The sequence below is a fragment of the Phyllostomus hastatus genome, unplaced genomic scaffold (assembly GCF_019186645.2).
Source record: "Phyllostomus hastatus isolate PE091 unplaced genomic scaffold, TTU_PhHast_1.1 phas_contig_283, whole genome shotgun sequence".
Classification (NCBI taxonomy): Eukaryota; Metazoa; Chordata; class Mammalia; order Chiroptera; family Phyllostomidae; genus Phyllostomus; species Phyllostomus hastatus.
In genome coordinates, this window is record NW_025333833.1 from 19,322,150 (window position 1) to 19,342,585 (window position 20,436).

Below are 20,436 nucleotides of genomic sequence, written 5' to 3' on the forward strand. Positions count from 1 at the left end.
AAGAAATGTCACCTTCAGTACAGCACATAGCCACCTCTGGTCCCAGCATGACATCAGAGGAAAAGGCACCTATAATTGGAATTAAGAAATTAAATAGCATGACTAAAAATAAGAACAAATTTCTTCATGGTGCGAATTCTTCATCTTGGCACTGAGTGCTTCAGGGAGTATGCAGTCTTGTTTTCTGGAAGTACTTAGGCACAGGATAACATCAGGTCTTCTAAGCTAAGATAAAAAGCAAGGAATGGATGCCGTCACTCAGCAGTCTCCTTCCTGCCTTGGGATCCCAGCGGTCACTTAGCTATGTGTTGTTGTGTCATTTTCAAAGTGTCTCATACAGACTTGGAGATTCCTTGAGCCTTCTTATCTTGAGCAAAAAGACAACATGCAGTGTTCTCAACCTATGCAAAGACTTGAACGAGAGCTGAGGGAGAGGGGCTGGCATTGAGTGGAGACAATTCTCACCAACATTTCTCATCTCAGAGACATTATAACCCCTGACAGCTTCAATCTTTCATTTCAGAGATTTATATTGATTGGGTAAGAATCACACACTTTTTTATCCACAGCACAGAGATATCAAAGCAAACTTTCCCCCCAGTGTCATTTCCCCAGGGGATTCGAATGATTGATTTTTATTGGTTCAGCTTCTAGGATACTCACATCTCAATCCAGCCAATTTTCTTTGGAGAGAGCCCACTCCAGTCCACTTAATTGTATTTTCTAACCAAAGAGTGGAGAGAGATTTGTCATCTTTACAGACCAGAAGAGATGAATCTCCAGACTCTTCTTCCAATTGTGTGAGCTTGTTTTTGAATGGTAATAGAAGAGGGGAGCCAGGGCTTAGGGTAACTTTACATAACAACATGAAGCTGGAAATACCGTGAAGGTGATGCAGAGGGAAAAGCTAATCAGGCACGAAGGACTTGAAAGGTCTGGGAGAAACAATTTTCTCCATGCTTTCCTAACTTTCATCAGACAACAATTACTTCAAGTAAGCTTTCATCTGTATCTGAACAAAGAAACACCATTGGGGGACAGCAAAAGTAGGTTTACTGTTGCAAGTAAAAAACACCAGAGTTTATTCTTATATTATTATTTATCAATTATTGTACTATTTTCTATATGAACAACTGTAAACCTACTATTGCACCACTTTGTATTGGCTAAGAGTCATCCCTCCATTTTCTGACTTTTTTCTGTTTGTTTTTTCTCATGGTTCACTGTTCTCCTGTGACCCTCACATCACCCCTACCTCTGCTTATTTTAACCCTCATTTAATCTCATACCAAATTTCCCATGTTTTACCTGTCTCAGCAATAGCTTGCTCTGGAGTGTGGAAATGAAGATCCAAGGCAAAGTATGAACGCAACCCTATCTTGCGACTTTGGAAAATGTAATGCCCATGGGAAAAAGGAACTCCTCCTCCATTCTGTTGGTAAATGGAAAAGGTGCCTAATTTGGGCTTCTTCTGCACACTGACATTTCCAGTCCCCAATTATGCATTCTTTCCTATTCAATATAAAAGCAGCCCTGATAATTTCTTTCTACTGACCCTCTCCAAACCTATATATTTTCTATTATGTTCCATATTTCCATTTCATGCATAGATTTATTTTCATCTTCTCTGTCATACTGTAATGTTCCGAATTAGATTATAGTAGTCCTATATACCCAATAATGCTGTTTCTTTTGCTTTTCCCACATCTGCTAAACATAATGTTCAGTAAGACACTGGAAATATTATAAGATAATACTATAAAGTAATAATACCATTTTTTCAGAATATATCTGTTTACAGTCCATCATAATTTTTGACACATTGTTATTAGTTATTTTTGACCTATATTTTTATATTACTCAACTTGACAGCTTTATTTACCCACTTGCTCAAAATTATTATTTTGATGACTTCAAAAGTTACTATTGGTGATTGACTCCAGGCAAAAGAATTTACACCTACCAAAGTAAAAATAATGTAACAGCAGGTCTGAATGTCATCCCTAAATGGGAACATGAAGGCTTCTGAGCACAAATAATTTTTTAGAGTAGTTATATGGCTGCCAAAGGTGGCCTCTATATTCAGTTGGAGATAGGGTATTGCTCCAGAGAGATTTAGAGACTCATCTCCCACAGAGCAGTTTTGCTGTTTTCTTACATTTTAAAAGTAGTGAAGTAGATTGCTAATTCTCTTCTCCTCAAAGACTCTTTCTGTCTCTCTGTCTGTTTCTTTCTCTCTGTCTCTTTCTGTCTCTATCTCTCTCTATGTGCATGTCTCTCCCTGGGTTAGGGTGAGTGTAAATGTGCTAGACACCCGGTAGGAGTCCCAAGTCTTATAATTTTGGGGTTCCTGTTCTATGGTACTAATGGATCCGCCCCCAATTCCATTGTTGGAGGAGTCTCCCCATATCAACCAATTCTCTGTGGCTCCATCTGGATAGCCTACAGTTCAATTCAACTCTGATACCATCTACCTGGAGATAGCATCATATACCACCAGTTAAGGGCTTAGTTCTATAGTATTGCCCCCACATACATATACTTCAGATGACAATCCAAGTTCAGGTGATAAAGGGGTTTGTAGACCTGAGGGTCTGTGACCCACTGTGGGTTCTTGGCTTCATGCAGGACAGAATTCAAAAGGAGTCAGGATAGAGTTTACGGTGAAAGAGAGTTTCACCTTAAAGTAGTGGGACAGAGAGAAGGCTAACTCACAAACAGAGCAATGCTCCCTAGTGGGATTTACTTTTCTATTGAGACTCATTTAATCAAGGGGTAGGTCATTCAATAAGAGAGAGGGATATTCAGGACTTTTCCAGGAAAGGGGTAGAGACTTCTTAGAAGGGTCCCTTGGGTCATTTTGTGACCTTTTAATGGACTTACTATTTCTGATCATGCTAGTTCAGGGTGTGTTGTTTAGTATGCTAATGTATTCCAATGAGCACATAAATGAGGGTAGGGGTTAAGGTGAAATTAGTCACCATGTTGGATCCAGCAGGCCTCTGCTGATTCTAAGCTATCAATTTGTTAGGGGTTAGTCTTACTATCTTGGTGATAGTCCTTGTAGCCTTTATTAGTTACAGACATTTTCCCACATACCCTATCTTACAGGTTGTCACCTGCGTTTCTAACCAATGAGCTATGGATTGGAGCTCCAACAGCCCTCTCCCAGGATTTCATTAATTTGCCAGAGTAGCTCACTGAACTCAGAAACATTTTACTCACTAGATTACCAAATTATTATGAAAGAACATAACTCAGGAGCAGTTAGGTGGAGAAACATAGGACAAAGTATGGGGACAAGGGAACAGAATTTCCATGTCCTCGAAGGTACACCACCTTCCCCAAATCTCCATGTATTCCCCAATTCAGAAGCTCTCCAAACCCTGTCCTCTTGGGTTTCTATGACTTCATTAATTACATAGGAATGATCCATTAAATTATCGGCCTTTGGTAATTGATTCAATCTCCAGACTGTCCCCCCTCCCCAGAGGTCAGGGGGGTGGGGCTGAAAGTTCCAACCCTCTAATCACATGGTTGGTTCTCCTGGCAAATAGTCTCCATTGTTAGATTGGGCCCAAAAATCACCTCATTAACAAAATAAGAAATACCTTGATCATTCTCATTCCTTAGAAAATTCCAAGTGTTTTAGGAGCTTTGTCACAAAAATGATGAAGACCAAATATATATATTTATTGTAAATCACTATATTACAGGTACAAACCCTTCTGTCTGCACAGGTGATATCAGGCCCCTGTCACACCATCTGTGGCTGATTGGAATACAAGGAACCAGTGTTAAGATGCTCTATGAGTAATAAATGATATGCTGTCTAATACAAAGGCCTGGTATTTCTGTTATAGTGTTGTATACATACACGACTGGTATGTACAATATCTACTCACACCCCCCGCTACACAGCACAGCAGATTAACTTATCAGCCTGCAAGTAGGGTAACTTCTCAGGCCTATCACAGTTTTGGACTTAATAGAAGATAATAATAATTATAACATCCTTGGGCATTAATTGAATAAGCTACATAAGTAAGAGTTTAATAATGGTTTAATGAGTTAGTAGCCTCCTTTGGGGGATATCAAAACTCTGCCCCAAGTTCCATCTTTTTGCCTTACCAGTGATTGCCTACTACAAATGTGTGCAAGGTGGAATCATTGCCTTTGGGGGCTACAAGTGTGAATGCAAGACATTTTTCGTCCCTGAGAAGTTTATCATCTGTAAGAGAAGATAAGGTATTTACCCAGATATCTTTCAGACAAAAGAGAGATTGTTTCTGTGAGAGAAATATATTTAGTACCATAAGCAATAAAAAGAAGAGACAGTGTTATTTTTAGCTCTGCATGTTGTGGGTAGAGAGAAGCTAACTAAGGAGTTCCCATGGAGGGAAATTTTCAGTATCTATATTCATCATTTAGGTAAAGCCACAGAAGCCAAGCTTCTAAAGTTTGTAGTTAATACAAAGCAGGATATGGCAACCAGGGAACTGGTTAGCAAAATCAAGATTCTGAAATATTTTGCTTGTTACTTTATTTTTTTTATTAGATTCCATATATGAGTAAAATCTTATGAGTTGGGGGAGTTGGTGGGGGGTGGAGGGATTGAGCAAAACTTTTTTAAAAATGAAAAAAATTCTGAAGTAGTTTTATAAGCTGAAATTTTACAGAAATAAAATAAAACTAGAAAATTAACAAAATGCAACTATACAGTTATAAATGTGGAGTGATAAGCAGGTTAACGGCAGTACTAATGGGAAGAAACAAGAGTTGCAGCAGACTATAGAAGCCCAAAAGACATAAAATTAAACCCAAACGTTCCTCTTGATGCTATTTCAAATGTACATGTACCCAATCACCTTGGAAGCCCACATAAAACTATGAGGACTGCATCAGGAAAGTTTTACTGTTCCCACTAAATAGAAGAGGGGACATGGTCTCTGAGCATCAGGAACTTAACAAGGTAATTAATCAATCAAAAAAAATCTTTGGTCCCAGTGGTTAAAGGATGACATCACAACCAAAGAGTTTCAAAAGTAATCAGAGTTCTGCCCTGGCCAGTGTGGCTCAGTTGGTTGGAGCACAGCCCTGTAACTGAAAGGTTGCAGGGACGATCCCTGGTCGGGCATGTATGATCGCCAGTCCGAGTGCATATGGGAGGCAACCAGTTGATGTTTCTCTCTCTTCCTTCCTCTCTCTCCAAAAGCAGTGAAACAAAAATGTCCTCAGATGAGAGTAGAAAAAAAATAATCACAATTCTGTGGTCAATTGCAGGTTCAACAGTTTATTAGGGATCTTGTCAAGAGTATACTCCATCCTGTGGAGCCAGAATGACAAGGGTCTGGACATCAGGGCATATAAGGAATGTCTGGAGGAACTTGGCCAGGAATAGAAAAGGCTTGAGAACTACTGCCTGTGAATACCTGGGGGGCTGTCATGTGGAAAGGAGTTAGACTTGTTCTGTGAGGGTTCATGGGGCAGAACCAGCACCATTGTATGAAAGTTACGGAGAGGAAGATTTCAGATGACTGTAAAGGTGAGCATTCTGTCACTTAGAGATGGGAAGGATAAGCCTGCCAGAGCGTGAACCCATCATCACAGGGCTGATTATATAGCACAGGCTGTGACCAGCCACAGATTGCAGTTGTTGTAGAAGGAATTCCAGCCTAAAAATAAAAAGTCCATGGCTTCTAAGACCTCTTCCTACTCTGAGATTCTATTACTTAAATAAAAATCTGCAGTACCAGGAAATTCACATCCCAACACTAGATCTTCAAAAAATGCTTAGACATTAAAAGCTACACTGACACCATGAGTTAGCATCTTATTTATCTGGCTTAATAAAACATCATAAATAGTCATAAATCTGCTTACATATCCTGACTTTTGCTTTTCCCTAGTCGTTATATCCCTCCATGAATGAGAAGATGACTTGAATTATTATCCCAGAGAGGTTGTGATGAGTGTAAGGTGATATGGCACATTAGTAGTGAAGCCAGAGCCAGGAATCCAGTCTCCCCTCAGAGTTATTCAGATCTCAGCAATAATATTACTAATAAAATGACTAATAATTATATATATGGTATTTACTATGGGACATGCACTGTCGTAAGCTTTGTACATCTATTATTTTATTTAGCCCTCAAAAACCCTATTAGGTGAGAACCATTACATCTCCACTTTATAACTTAGGGAACTTCAAGAGGCTCAGAGGTTAAGTAACTTGCCTAAGAGAACAGATACCACATGGCAGGGCCAGGTTTCAAAACTGGGCACTATGACTCCCAAACCTGTACTCTCAACCACTGGCTATGTTTCCCCTCTAGATCCATTTTATTTGTGAGACAGACAGACAGTCCCCATATTTGCACATCACAGCCTCTGTGGGATATGTTATCAAAGGAACAAAATAATCAAGTTTGGGAAGCCAGGAGATATAGAACAGACTCTACCTTAGAAGCTCTCTCCCTGCCTCGCTTAGCTTATCCCTCCAAATATAAAGGAAGGTTGCTGAAGAGTGTTCTCATCGATGGGATGGTGGAAATTAACCGAGCATGCTGCAAACTTGAGACTCAGCAGTTTCGATAATCAGACTGGACCAAAATGTGGTGGAGATTTGGCCATACATGATGGGGGAGGGGCACTCAATAGAAGAGTAGAAAGCGGAGTCCACATTTGACCCTTAACTGGAGTGTGAGAAAGACAAAACCGAAATAATGGGTAGTACAGATAATGGTTTATTCCTTTCCTGCACAACAAGCGAATAAACTGCCATTGGTGCCTCAAAACTTCATCCAGGGTAATATTCCTTTAATGGAATGCTTTTAGAGAAGAGTCATAAAAATAAATTGAAAAGTGCTTTCTGCTAGCTACAGCTGGCATAAGCAGCATCTGAGCAAACAGGATAACACAAGGCTTAACTTAGCATCGCCATTTTTATTACTCACCCGCGACAGGCCTTATAATAGTATAAATTCACTTAAAAAATGAACTCTCCCCCTATCGTTGCCCCTCCTTCTCTCCACCACCACATGCTAATTCTGAGCAGCATGATTACAGGTCTTCTTATGACTTAGGTTTGAGACCAATTAGCTGATACTGCAAGCCTTCCACATGCATGCCAGTTTCCCTCTCTTGGCACCCTCTGTTCTGGGATTTATCTGTGTACTTGTAAAAGGCAAAAGTTTTGTGCGAAGCAGAAAAATCAAGTCTGTTTGTTGGGTGCGTTTCCTCTTCCCCTCTCTCTTTCTTTTCTCATCAATCTGTGCATCTTTGGTGCACCCAGTCTCTAAAATTGTCACAGCATGAAATATACTTTGAATACTCATGCTGGGTGTCCATGATGCTGCTGATAACCAGTAGTTGTGTCCTAGAACTGTCAGTTGCCTCTTCCATGAATTGCCTGTCCTAAAGGGACAACGGTGGGCTGCCACCATTGTGGAACTTGTTAGCCTTTGGCCAAGGGGCCATAGTTCAGGAACTGAGAAAGGCATTGCTTGAGAGCCCTGCCTCCTCCACCCACATTCATCATATAGCAAGACAGCCACATGGGCCTTGATGTCAGATGTTCGGCAAAGATGTCCTATATAATGAAACAATAAGCATGGATTCTATGAAGCCCTCTGCACGATTGGAAAACTCAGGAGTAAATAAGATTCCTGCCCTCTTTGTTCTTTCACTTGAATGGAACTGAACCTACTCACATAAGATAGCTTAGAGTACAGCACAGAATGTGGTAAGTGCTGTATGGAGCAGGCAGTAAGTTCAAAGAAAGATTTTGCCACAGGGACCTGCGTAATCAGAGTCTCCAGCATCTATTCTGTAGCAAGCACTTTACAAATATGTTCACTCCTTACCCAACCATTCAAGATACATATAACACATATTTGTTATACAGTTTCCAGAAGAAGAAATCAGAACTCACAAAACTAGGTAATTAACTTGTTCAAATCACAGGATCCCAAAGTAATAAGTGGCAAAATAACTGAAAATTTGATTTCTGGCTCATGTTTCCTCGCTACAGGTCAGCGGAAATGAAATTTAGTCAGCATTCCACTGGCGGTTGTAAGGGACAGTGTAAGAATATTTAAGAAAGAAAAAGTTGATTAATTTGGATAGAACAGAAGGATTAAAGAAGACCACAAAATACTAAAATATTAGTCCAAAAGGGACATACAGAGTAAGTCCCAGATATATTGTTAATTGTCAAGTCAAAGATATATTAGGATATTACACAAGCATTAAAAAACTGTGAAGACCAAGTAGAACTTCAGGAAATGCTAATGCCATAATGTTAAGTGAAAATAAAATGATAAGCTAGAGCATAATACAAAGTACTCTGTGGTTGTAACCATGTGAAAATAAATACTAATAGTTTTTCACAAAACTTTTAGTTGAAATTGCTTACAAAAAAAAATAACCCTATCCCCTAGGTATAAGCAGGACTATATATACTCTGTTCCTGACAGATGGTTTTCTGTCCTCTTTGAACAATTTCCATGGAGAGACATCTACCTCCCTCCTGTCATTTGAGGGCCTTGTAACCCCATTGCCTCAAGTCCAGCCTCTGTCCTCTACTATTGCAATTTCACCCCACAGTCAGTTTCTGTCTCTGTGAGCAAACTGCTGGTTTATAATTTTTCACATTCTTTGGGTTCCAGAGATGGTGAGAGTGCCAGTCTCCCCACCCCCATCCCGCTCTCTGCATGCCTGCTCTTGACACATTTGATATGACCCGGGGTGGGAAGGAGGAGCAGGGACGACCGAGGAAAAAAAACTAAATATCAAAATTCACCACCTATCATTCCCGACCTTGTGCTTCTCTTTCATGCTACTCACAATGATTCCAGTTAATTTCCTAATACCATTCATATCCAGTAATTTTTAAAAGCTCCCAGAGTCTCGAATAGCCCCCTGTCCCAAGCTGTTTGTCGGCAGTAGTAATTGGCAGTAGTAATTCGTGCAACTTGCAGATCAGGTGCAGTTCCTGTTATCACCTCACTTGCTCCCACCTCTCTTTATCCTAGAATAAGATGACCTTTGAGGAGGTTAAATAAGCCACATCCCATTTCCTTTCATGTGTAAATATCAATAGGCCCTTTTAAGAGAGGACTTTTTTTGTCCTGTCTGATTTCTCTGGAAGGGTACCCAACACTGTTATAGCTGGTCAGTGCTTAGTTGGAGCAAATGACTAGAAGAAGATATGAGAGAGGACCTGAGTAGATCAGCAGAAGTTAGTTAATTAAAACAGGTAAGAGTCACCTAAGCAAAACAGGGATGCTGTGGAGCAAAGTCAGTGACCAAACCCATCATCAAATCCCCAAATCTGTGGCAGCCTGGTGGGAATGGCAAAGCCAGGAAAGGAAATCTGAGCTGGCAGTCAGCCACAACATTTTCTCAGGGGAGAAAATTGGAAGGCTGTGTAAGGAGTGGCTCAGTCATGTGGATGCGCTATGTTTTGCTGCTGCCCCTTTGGAGGGTCTGTGATCTCCCCTGCCCTTGTCTTACCAGAAGGCACCTGGAACTTGAAGGAGCTCTGATACTGTCAGCCTCCATCTACCTTCCCAGGAAGCCTGTCTATGCCCTCAGCCCTACTCACGCCTCTGCTGATTGCCCAACAGCACTTGGCACTCCTCCACACTTGAGAGCTGCCTGTGCCTGGAGTGCCGTGCACCACCTTCCCTATCTGACACACTCCCAGTCATTCAGAAAGCTTGTTCTCTGTCACACTGTCCCCACTACCCCTCAGCAATTTGTAACTCTATCTCTGGGGCTCCCAGAGCGTTTTGTGGAGACTTCTGTCAGAGAGCTTATCATGTGTTATAATTGCTTGTCTACATGTCTCTCTCCCTGCTGCTACACAGAGTTCCTTTCCTGGTTATCTTTGAATTCTCATGCCTAGCACTTTGCTTGGCACACCCTAGGTATTCAATGTGTATTTCTTAAATGAATGAATCAAATATAATTAATTTCATTTTCACCTATTCACCTCATTCTCCTCTAGAATCTTGAAAATCAGGAGAGGCAATCTCCTGAAACAAACAGTATGACACCCAATAGATGTATCTATTACAGTTAACAGCCAGCCAATGGTCTCAGCCAGGAAAAATCATTAGCATGCTCAGATACTGTGTTTCTGTTTGGCCCTATATTCCCAGGGCCACTTGTCTAGGTAAGGACTCTGTCCCTGGAAGCACATGTGAATATATTTTCTGAGACTAGTTCTGTGGGGTACAGTGCAAGATTGTGAGATTCACCACACACCTGGGAAATTCAGACATGATCTCAATAATAAGAGCTGTAATCAAAGAAGAAACCCTTACTTAAGCAAATAATTTGCTTTGGGAGTAAAAGGCTGAACACTATGTTCTTTGCACACAGGGACTTTAGCTGGCATTCTGTCTTCATTCTAAATAGACCTTGCTGAACAAATCACAAAAATAAAATATTTACACTATGCCCACCATCAGCATAAATGATCTTCCTACCACAGAAGCAGTGGGGTGGGATGAAAAGCCTCAGTCCAAGGAAGATGGGAGGGGGTAGGAGGAAAGAGAGTGGGAGGGGGGAAAAGAAAAAGAGAACAGATTTACAATTAAAGTGAGGCATCATCCAAGGGCAAAGTAATTTGAACCAAATTCTCCCCAAGTGAGGGTAACATGGATGGTAAATAAATCTGTCTTATCTATGAGGTTATGAGGATGATTTGCAGATGTCAGATTTTGTGATGTTGTAAACACAGCCCCCAACTTAGAAGAGAGGAAAGGAAAAGTTGATGCAGAATAATATAGTTACACTGGATAAACAACAGCCAGACAACTGTATATCACAGCAAGATATAATGTCAGGCTGAAAATCAGATAAATTGCAAATAGCAATAGAGAAACAACTGAACCTTGAGAACTATAAGCAGATGAACCAGATGAAGTGAATAAAGACTCATTGGGTAGAGATGGCGGGGATGCCACTGCAGAAAGGTGGGAGGGAAGTAGAGGAATTGGTGGCGTGGTGATGGAGCATGAGCATCTAGATAAAAGGCTGCAGCTGACTCCCCCAGATTCAGAGAAAATAATAGCAAGAAATAATAAAGTAGAATGGTGGTAGTGTCAACTGCGATAAGCAGATAATTTGTTACTGTGTACAGCCTGGGGCCCTTTTCCGGAGGCAGGCAGAAGTCCAAGTTCCTGGACTTATCAGCCTGTGCAATCAAGAAAAGAAAATGTAATGCAAAGAGAAACAAGAATCACAGAGTGCTTGCACTGAAAGGAGCCTTAGCAATTATTTAGAGTAACCCCCTTTCCATGACACCACACTGCTTTGGTTTTCTTTCTACCACACTAACCATTTCTTCTCCACTCGTTTTCTGATTTCCCTTTCTCTGCCCATCTTCTAAATGTTTGAATGACAGCCCTGGGTCTCCTTCTGTACCAACACTCATTCCCTAAGTAATCCTATCCACTTCCCTAGATATAGATATGTAAATGCTGACTAGCCATGACTTCTCCCCCAACAAAGCTCCAAACTTACATACTCAACTCAGTACTTGGTACCTCCACTTGAATGGCTTACAGGAATCTCCAATGTAGCAAGTTCAGAGTAGAGCTCTTGATTCTACTTTGGCCATGAAAACTTGTTTCTCCCTGGTCTCCCCATCAGAGTAAATGATACTTCCATCTACCCAAGCCAAAACCTATGCATTTTGGTTCTCTCTCTCTCTCTCTCTCTCTCTCTCTCTCTCTCTCTCTCTCTCTCTCTCTCTCTCTCTCTCCCCCTCCCTCCACATATCTCATCTATGGGAAATCATGCTAATCTATTTGTTAGTGAAAAATAGATATCTTCTTTCCATTTCCACTGCCACCACCCTCGCTTAGGTCATCATCAGAGTTCAGTGACAGCAGCATCCCAGCTGGCCCTTGCTTCTATTTCTGTTTTCCAAAGTTCATTTCTTACACAGAAACTAAAGTTATCTTTTCAAAACACTATTAAGGAGTAGAAATTGGGTAAATATTGGTCGTATTATGAATGAGACAGAAAAATTGGGTGGGTGGAACTTCCCTAGAGTGATAATCATAAGTGAATATATCTTTACTCCAAAAAAAGCTTTCAACTGCATAATTGCCCAGTGAGCACCCAGAATTTCCACTGGCCTTCCATGTTCTCTAACAGCATATCAATTTCTCTTAGGAGCTACTTTGACTGTACATCTGCTGCTCAATTAAAAAAAATCAAACTCAATTTTCATTGCTCTCTCCTCCTTCCCTTCTGGAACATTGTTTATAAGGGGTCATATGAATGTTGCCAAAACTCTGGACATTCAGAAACCTGTAGATGTTAACAATCTTGCTCACTTTTTTTTTTTTTTTTGGATACCAAATGATACCCAGTCATAGCTATAGAGTCTCTTAGCTCAAAATGAAGCAGAAGCTATTCAGAATTTGGGGGGACTGTTTCATTTCCATACATCTCTCTGCCAAATTGGAGCACATAGGTCAGTGGTTATGTCCACAGTTGCATTAAAACCATTAAGCTGGGGACGAGGAGGAGCGGGAGAGAGAGTTGTGTGTTTGCTTGCTTCTGATGAATGCTAGAATAAGGACTCTAAAGTGCCCCAGAGACTCTGGAGTCTGAATAATTTGATGATGCATAATTCTCAAAGTGTCATCATGTTCATTATGTCATTATTCAGCCCAATAATGCTATAGCTCTAGGTACTAACATCTCTATTTTACAAAAGAGGAAACTGAGGCTCAAAGAGAAAAAGTGGCTTGTTAAATATTAGAGAGCCTTGTTGTTTTGTGAAAAATGCTGAGTGCATTTTCAAATGAGTGACTGTTGAAAGCACCTTGTATCTGCCCCCTGAATGAGGTTATGGGAAAGCATTTTAGCAAAGTTACATGTTACTTGTTGGAACTAAGAGAAGCCCTGGCCAACAAGGAAGCCCTCTTGGCTGGCACTCCTTCACAGAGCTACTGTGAGCACGAGAAGGGTCTCAGGTCATTTCGTCATCAGGTCGTCTGTTTCCTGGTGCAAAATTTCCCATTGGATCTGCAGATTGTCTTACTGCCTCCTCACATCACCAGGGCTGTTTCTGTGTGGTTGTCAACGAGGTGTCCTTGCTGCAGGAACAATCTCACATTGACAATCCCCAACCCACCCCAGGGAATGATTGCTGATTAGACCGTGGGCTCTTCCCACCCAAGATTCAATTTGAGGCCAGAGGCATTGTTAGGCAGCCCCTCCGTTGTCTTCAGCTCTCTCTGCTGTGGGTTACTGTGCAGACAGAGGAAAATGACAGTTTTCATCATTTCCTGCTAACTGATTCAGTGCTGATTCAGCCAGTTTCAACTCCAAGCAATGCAATGAAGAAAAAGGGAAGAAAAAAAATACCCAGAATAGAAGAACACATGCTTATCAACCATTCCGAAGTATTATTATGGGTGGTTCCTTGCTTTTCCTTCACTCAGAAAAATCCTTGTTACCCTCTCCAAGGGCATACAGCTGTGCCGAAGAGAAACCTCCCCCCATTTCTTTCTTTACCTATTTCCACTTCAGGAAGTCTTTCTTGGAAAGAACCCATTGTTTCTAATGCACCATCAATGGGAATTGTATGGTGGGGGGCAAAAAAACCCAAAATTTATTTACAAAAAATTGTGCATTTATTCTTACATGTTTAAACTTCAGTCACCTTCAAAGTACTCTCCATTCGATGCAATACACCTAGCGAGATATTTTTCCCACTGTTCAGAACAGTTTTTGAACTCATCAGTTTTGATGCCTTTAGTGCTTCTGTTGTTTTCTGTGGCATCTCTTCCGCATCAGCAAAACTTTTCCATATGAGGACTTTTTTATCCAGGGAAACAAACAAACAAACAAAAAATCCACTCTGGGTGAGACTGGGTGAATAGGGAGTATGGGGGTCATGCTGTTCTGGGTCAAAACTGCTGGACACTCAGCACAATGTGGGCAGGTGCGCTCGTAAACCACCCATCGTGAAATGGGCAGATGCACTGAAAGCACCTTAAAAAAAATCACTGGAAGTAAACACATGCTCTCACAATGACACCAGCTGGTACACTGATACAGATGGGTTCTTAGAACACTCACCTAGTGGGGGAAGCCTGAACTACAAGTGGCCCACCCTCCAGAAGATAACCCCGGGGGGGTTTTGCAGGGGGAGGTCTCCCCTTATATGTCAGAGTAAAAATCCTTAGACCAAGAATATAATGGCTCTGTCACTGAATGTAGCCATGATCTTGGGTAAGTCATTTCCCATCTCTGAAACTCAGGTCCTCTCTATAGAGCAAAGATAATCAAAGCCTCTTCAAATGCATGTGGAAAACATTGCAAGTTATGAAGTACTGGGAAACCTCAAAATGCATGTTTTTATTCTTCTAAAATCCCCAGTTCATTTGTACTGTAGGATCTTGTTGAGCATGAAGACATGTTGGCAAAACTAGGGGTCTTCATGCCTGAAAGGCACCCAAGACAGAGTTATGTTCTAGAGGGAACTTTGAGGGAGAAAATCTAGTCTGGGCATCTTCTTATTGGCTGAGAGCAGAGTGGGGGCCTCCTCATCACTCCATTACATTTTTGTGCTTTGCTACCTCTGAATAAGATCTACCATGTCCCAGCTAAAGCTATTTTCCCCTAGTCACCTCCCAAAACTCCACTGCTTTATTCAACTAAACTCTGCCTTCAAAATATAATCTTTTGGGGTTTCTTTAATCCTTTCCAGATCACTCTAATCCACACCAAAATGTATGCATTCCTTTTCCACCCTCCCATACCTCAACATTCAATTTAACATAGCTAATTAAACTGTGCAGATAAGTTCATAAGGTTTTTCCTGAGTATCATAATTTACTTTGTCCAGACATCAAAACTATGGAGTAATTCCAGGGATGGGATTTGCTGTTTCTTTACTCAATGTTTTCATACATGCTGTTCCTTCTTCTCCCTCTGCCCCCCAATCTCTCCTCCTCCCTTTACCAAACTAACTCCTGCTCACATTTTAGGTCAGTTTTAAAATCACCTCCTCCATGCAGCCTGTCCTCACTGTATCCGATGATATTCCTAAAACACATCCATAGCACATGCACTTCTTCATAACAACGAGCACACCCGTAACCACTGTGTACACTCTCTCTCTGCCCCATAGGCAGAATGGCCCCTGGGAACAGTATTTATGTCTGTGTGTTAACCCCCGTGTCTCTAAGACCTAGCACTTTGCCTAGAATGTAACAGATGCTCAATAAAGAAATGTTGAATGACTAAATTTTGGTGGCAAGGAAGATGTTTTTGTATGAACTTGGAATTGGCAGTACTTCAGAGATCACCCAGACAAGTGTCTCCATCCAAGTCTGGCATCCCCCACACAGGGAGACAAGTGGCTTCCATGTGAACAGGAGCAGATATGGAGACATCATTTCTTCACAAGGCTATTAATGATCTCCTTTGGCAGTTCTAACTATTACCAAGTTCTTCCTTATCCTAATTGGCTCAACACCCTAACTGCTCCCTTTCAACCCATAGGTGAGGTTATAGATGTTCTATGATAAGCCCCCTCACCATGAATGGGAACCTTCCTACGTGGGATCTCTTGATTCCTTTCTGAAGTCATTGGCTTAGTCCTGCTGCCTCCTGATTTTATCTCACTGCCTCATGTCAGATTCCCATCTTCTACCCCTTCTTGACAGCCCCACCTTCACTTCTAGATTCACCCCCCGATACCGTCTTTCACATCTCCTCCATTGACCCCATCATCCCTATTCCATACCCAGACTCAAGTCTCTGAACCTTTAATAATGGAATGCAGCACCCTGGATGCTCTGTCCTCTGGAAGGTGACTTGGAACATTACTTATTTTCTCTGGTGAAATGTAGAACTTAGTTCTGGTGTGTCTTCTGGACCCACATGCTCCTTCCATGTGGGGCAAACTCCTACCATGACCTTCTTCTCCCACATTCCCCCACTTGAGATTGTCTCTCTTCTTCAAGCCAAACAACCATGGATCCTTCTGTCATTTCTCATGTGGCATAGTTTCCAACCTCTTCACAGCTTCTCCCATCCTTGTAGGGGTATCCAACCTTTTGGCACCTCTGGGTCACACTGGAATAAGAAGAGTTGTCTTGGGCCACATGTTAAATAAATATACATGAACAAAAACTGATTAGGAAAGAAAAAGGTTTTAAGTAAATTTATGATTTTGTGTTGGGCCACATTCATAGCCATCCTGGGCCACATGCAACCCACAGGCTGGCCATTGGACACCCCTGCACAGGATAATTATTGATTGGGGTATTCCAAAAATATCTTAAACCTCCTGTCTTAACCCTAGCCACATCCACCTGAGTCCCTGGAATAACAAATAAGACTGTGAACACTACTGGGCAGGTCTTGAGTTTTCATTTATATGCACAGAACACTAAGAAAGGTCCCCATCACTATCAGACTATCAGATAATTATTTTTTCTCACAATGGAATATGTTATGTTCAGCAAGGCAGAAGTTGCCCTGGGGAAGAACTAGGATATATATATTCTGCTCTATATTTTAAAAATGAAAAAGAAAATGGAAAAAAATTCCACAACTTCTCCCTTTCTGTGCTGTTAAGATAAACATCCTTTCTTCCAGTTACACAGCTCAAACTGATGGTGAAAACTTTTCTCCCTACAGAAATCACTTCTGAAAAGCAGACATTTAACATTTCCAATCTGTCTCTGAAGCCGAGATTAAATTACAGTCTGTTTTGAAAGAATTGAAAACACACTTGTTAATATAATAAATGCCTTCCGTTAGTTTTAGAATTTGTCTTTGTTAGGCACATAATTCAAGAATTATCTATTATGGTAAAAAAAAAACTGAGCCATCTGGGTCTGTGCTAATATCTGTAAGCAATAAGTCTTCAATTTCCTTCATACTTCATTACTAGCGATACACGAAAAGCAATCATTCCAAAATCAGAGCTTGTTTTCTGTTGTCGGACTATTGTTTATCAGGATTTATGAAGCAGCAAAAAGGCATTTTCTTGATTTTCATAAGTTAAGCTAACAGTCCAGTGATGACAGCCCCATTAAAACTCAGCAAGTTAGATGTATAAGCTATGGAGTTTTATATCATATCTATCATTTTTACAAAGCTGCTTTCCTTCCACCTTCAACTTTCCACAGAATCTTTTATCGATAGAAAGGACAGGAAAAAATGCTTATTTACCATGTATTTGTTAAGCCACATACATTTGCAATGTATCTTACCTGACACTGTAACGCCATATGAAGTGTTATCAAACTGACCGATTTTGATGATGCAGAGAAAGGATGGTAGGCAAATAACATTCTCTCCCAATTGCATTCTGTCACACACTGGCTTTTTAATGAATTTTTCCCTGGAAAATGGAGGCAGGGAAGGGACAGCTCACTGGTAGCTGGGGTCAGCAGCACACTTATCTCTAGAAGCAGACTCTCCATCTCTGGGGGTTGAGTACACAGTCTACAACTGTACAACCTCTAGACTGTATATCAGGAGTCTTCTTGTGTATGAGGCTGCTAAACACACTTAATGCTAGCTGAGACTCTGGGATGAAGGTAGGAAAGGAATCTCCAACTGGCAAAAAAAAATATGAGAGAGAGAGAGAAATTTCTTGGATTTAAAGTCTTGCAATTTAGGAAGTTCCTATTTGTGACAAAGGAATCCTGTTGGGTAGTGAGAGCATAGTGCATTCTCTGTGACTCATTCCTTCTTCCTAGCTGCCTGTTGGATTTACCAGCAAAAGAATTATCCAGGGCAGAAATGACTTTTTTTTTTTAGGAAGGAAGCTCTTGTTATCTAAAAGTTAAATAGAAGTCTCTCAGATCAATTCCAATTTAAATCATCTACAGTGTGCTGATGGCCATGACCTTAGGAACATGAGAGACACATGTGGATGCTGCTAAAAACAGAGAAATGAGTTTGACGAAATTTCATTATGAGAATAACTGAGCTTCCCAAGTTGGGTGAGTTAATTTTAAATTGTACAGAGTTGGAGAGATGGACTGAACTCCAGAGAGCCCCAAAAGTCTTGTCTCTAGTCCTCTTCCATTATCTCGCTATTCTGGAGACACAGCGGGAAGGGGAGAAGAAACTGGGGGCTCACATTTTTTGTGCCCATTGTTTTCTGCGCACTGTACTAGGCATGTTTATATATGTGATCTGTGGTTTTCAAAGTGCCTGATCTTCTGTTTTCCTAAACATATCCTTTCACAAACCCAATGTTTCAAATTCCAGCTGTGATGGTGAGACGTGAAAAAAATGTGTGCCCAACAGTGCTTGATGTTCTGCCCCCAGGAGGTGACTGATGTGGAGCCGGCAAAGCACAATCACTTTGATAGATGACTGGCTCCTCCAGGCTCTGTTTCTAAGAAACTCAAAGTCTTCCTGTGGGATTGCCTAAGGTTCCAGAAAGCCTGGGCTTTGTTTCTTTCTGCCATCATTATGGCTGAGGTCAGATGCCATCTTCTGTGTGACTAACTCCCTTCCCTGAAATGAAAACCAGTAGAAACAGCTACCAAGCAAAATTGGCATGGGCCAGTTGGTAGTTGAATTCCCTGTCTACCAATTTATGCCTGTTGCTCTTTCAGCCTGGTGGGTTAATGCCATAAAGTTAATTCCCATCAGTTCTATTATTACCCTTCATGTTTCTTCCCTTGGGGTACCCAGTGTGAAATATTGGAGCATAGACTTTTTTTAATGAAACTGCCCTGCAATAAAATAATTTTTAAATGATAGATTGGATCTTAAAATATATGAACAGCTTATGTTATCATTTGCCTGAGAGACTTCACCCTCCTGTACGGTTCTGACTCTGTTTCTGATTAAATAAAAAAAAATTTGCTGTTGTGAGCATTTAGCTTCTGAGTTTCCATAATTCTTATTTGTAAGCACTTTTGCGCTGCTACCTCCTTAGATTTACTAAGTGCTTTGCTCTTAAAGAGCACTTAGCAGGAAAAGGTGCAGGGAAATTACATCTGGCAATTATGCCAGTGAATTTAATTCCAGGACCCAAGCAACACAGGTCATTCCTTTCTTCAGGTTTTCTATCCCTGTTACCTGCAACAGGTTGCCTGTGGGGGTTCTGCTGACCATGCTGAGGAGGCATGAGGTGCTTGCCTGATGTTTAGCTGTCATTTAGGGATCTGATGGCCCTTGATATGTATTAGTGAGACTCATTCAAGAGCCAGAACAAAGATAGTACAGACAAGTCAAAGACTACAAAGCTTGTATACCAAGAAGGCATATGGTTTTAGTTTCTTGTAGCACCAACTAGCTCAACCCTCAGAAAGAGAATGTGCCTTGAAGAATGCCACAACCTTGCCCACCACCTGTGGCTCTCCATTGCCTAACAACTTCCCACATCTTATGCATAGAACAGCCATATTCTTTATCTCCAAACTGTTGAAAGTGAAAGGGGGAGCTGTTAATAGTCACATAAGCAAAATAGGTATAAATGAAGACTTCTGGTAAAACTGAGGATGAGTACACACTGTCTCTTAAGCCTTCCACTTCTAGAGTTAACAAGAGTATAGGGACATAAAGCAAGATCAAAGAAAGAGCGGTTTGAGTCATCAACTCTGAATCATGTTGCCTTTTTCCAAAGAGCTGGTGGTTTCGGCCTTCTTGCTGCCAAGGACAGAAAAGACATTTGATATCATGTATATTTTGTCTTATGAGGAGTTAGCATGGTGAAGCATCAAAGTGTGTGGGCTGTCAAGCCAGACTGGCTGGGTTAAAATCCCAGCTCCCCACTTACTAGCTGGATGACCTTGAAAAGTTACGTAACTTTTTGGGAGCCTCCATTACTAAGATTAAGGAAGGGAAAAGATAGAGGGGTTATACCAATGGAAACACATCTACCTGGAAACAAGAGCAAAAGAAAAGGGGGTGGCCTCCTAAAGAGGATTACTATTGAGTAAGCACCCAACAGCATCAGATCCTGCATGATATCTTTAACCTTAACAATAACTCTGCAAGGCATATGTTTTCAGAATCCTCAAGATCATCATCACCGATGTTAAGTTTACATCACAGATACGAAAATGGAGGCTCTGAGACAGTAGGTATCTTGCCTCAGACCATCCAGCTAGCAAGAATTAGAATTCTAAGTGACTTAAATCTGACTCTTAAAGCCCACATTGCTTCTGCAATGCAGTGTTCCTCAATTGGAGTACATGTGTATACAACGGGGGTATTCTGCTTCAGCAAGACCCCCAGTCTAACTTACCTCACTAACCATCAGCACACACTTCCTAGAGAAAGTTAGTCTTTGCTGGAAGCTCTTCTTGATGAAGTATTTCTCACTCTCTAGGACTTCTGTGACATTGTTATATGACCTAAGGTAAGTGACTTAATCTTCTTCCTTCCATTTTCTCACCTATAAAAGAGAACTAATATTCA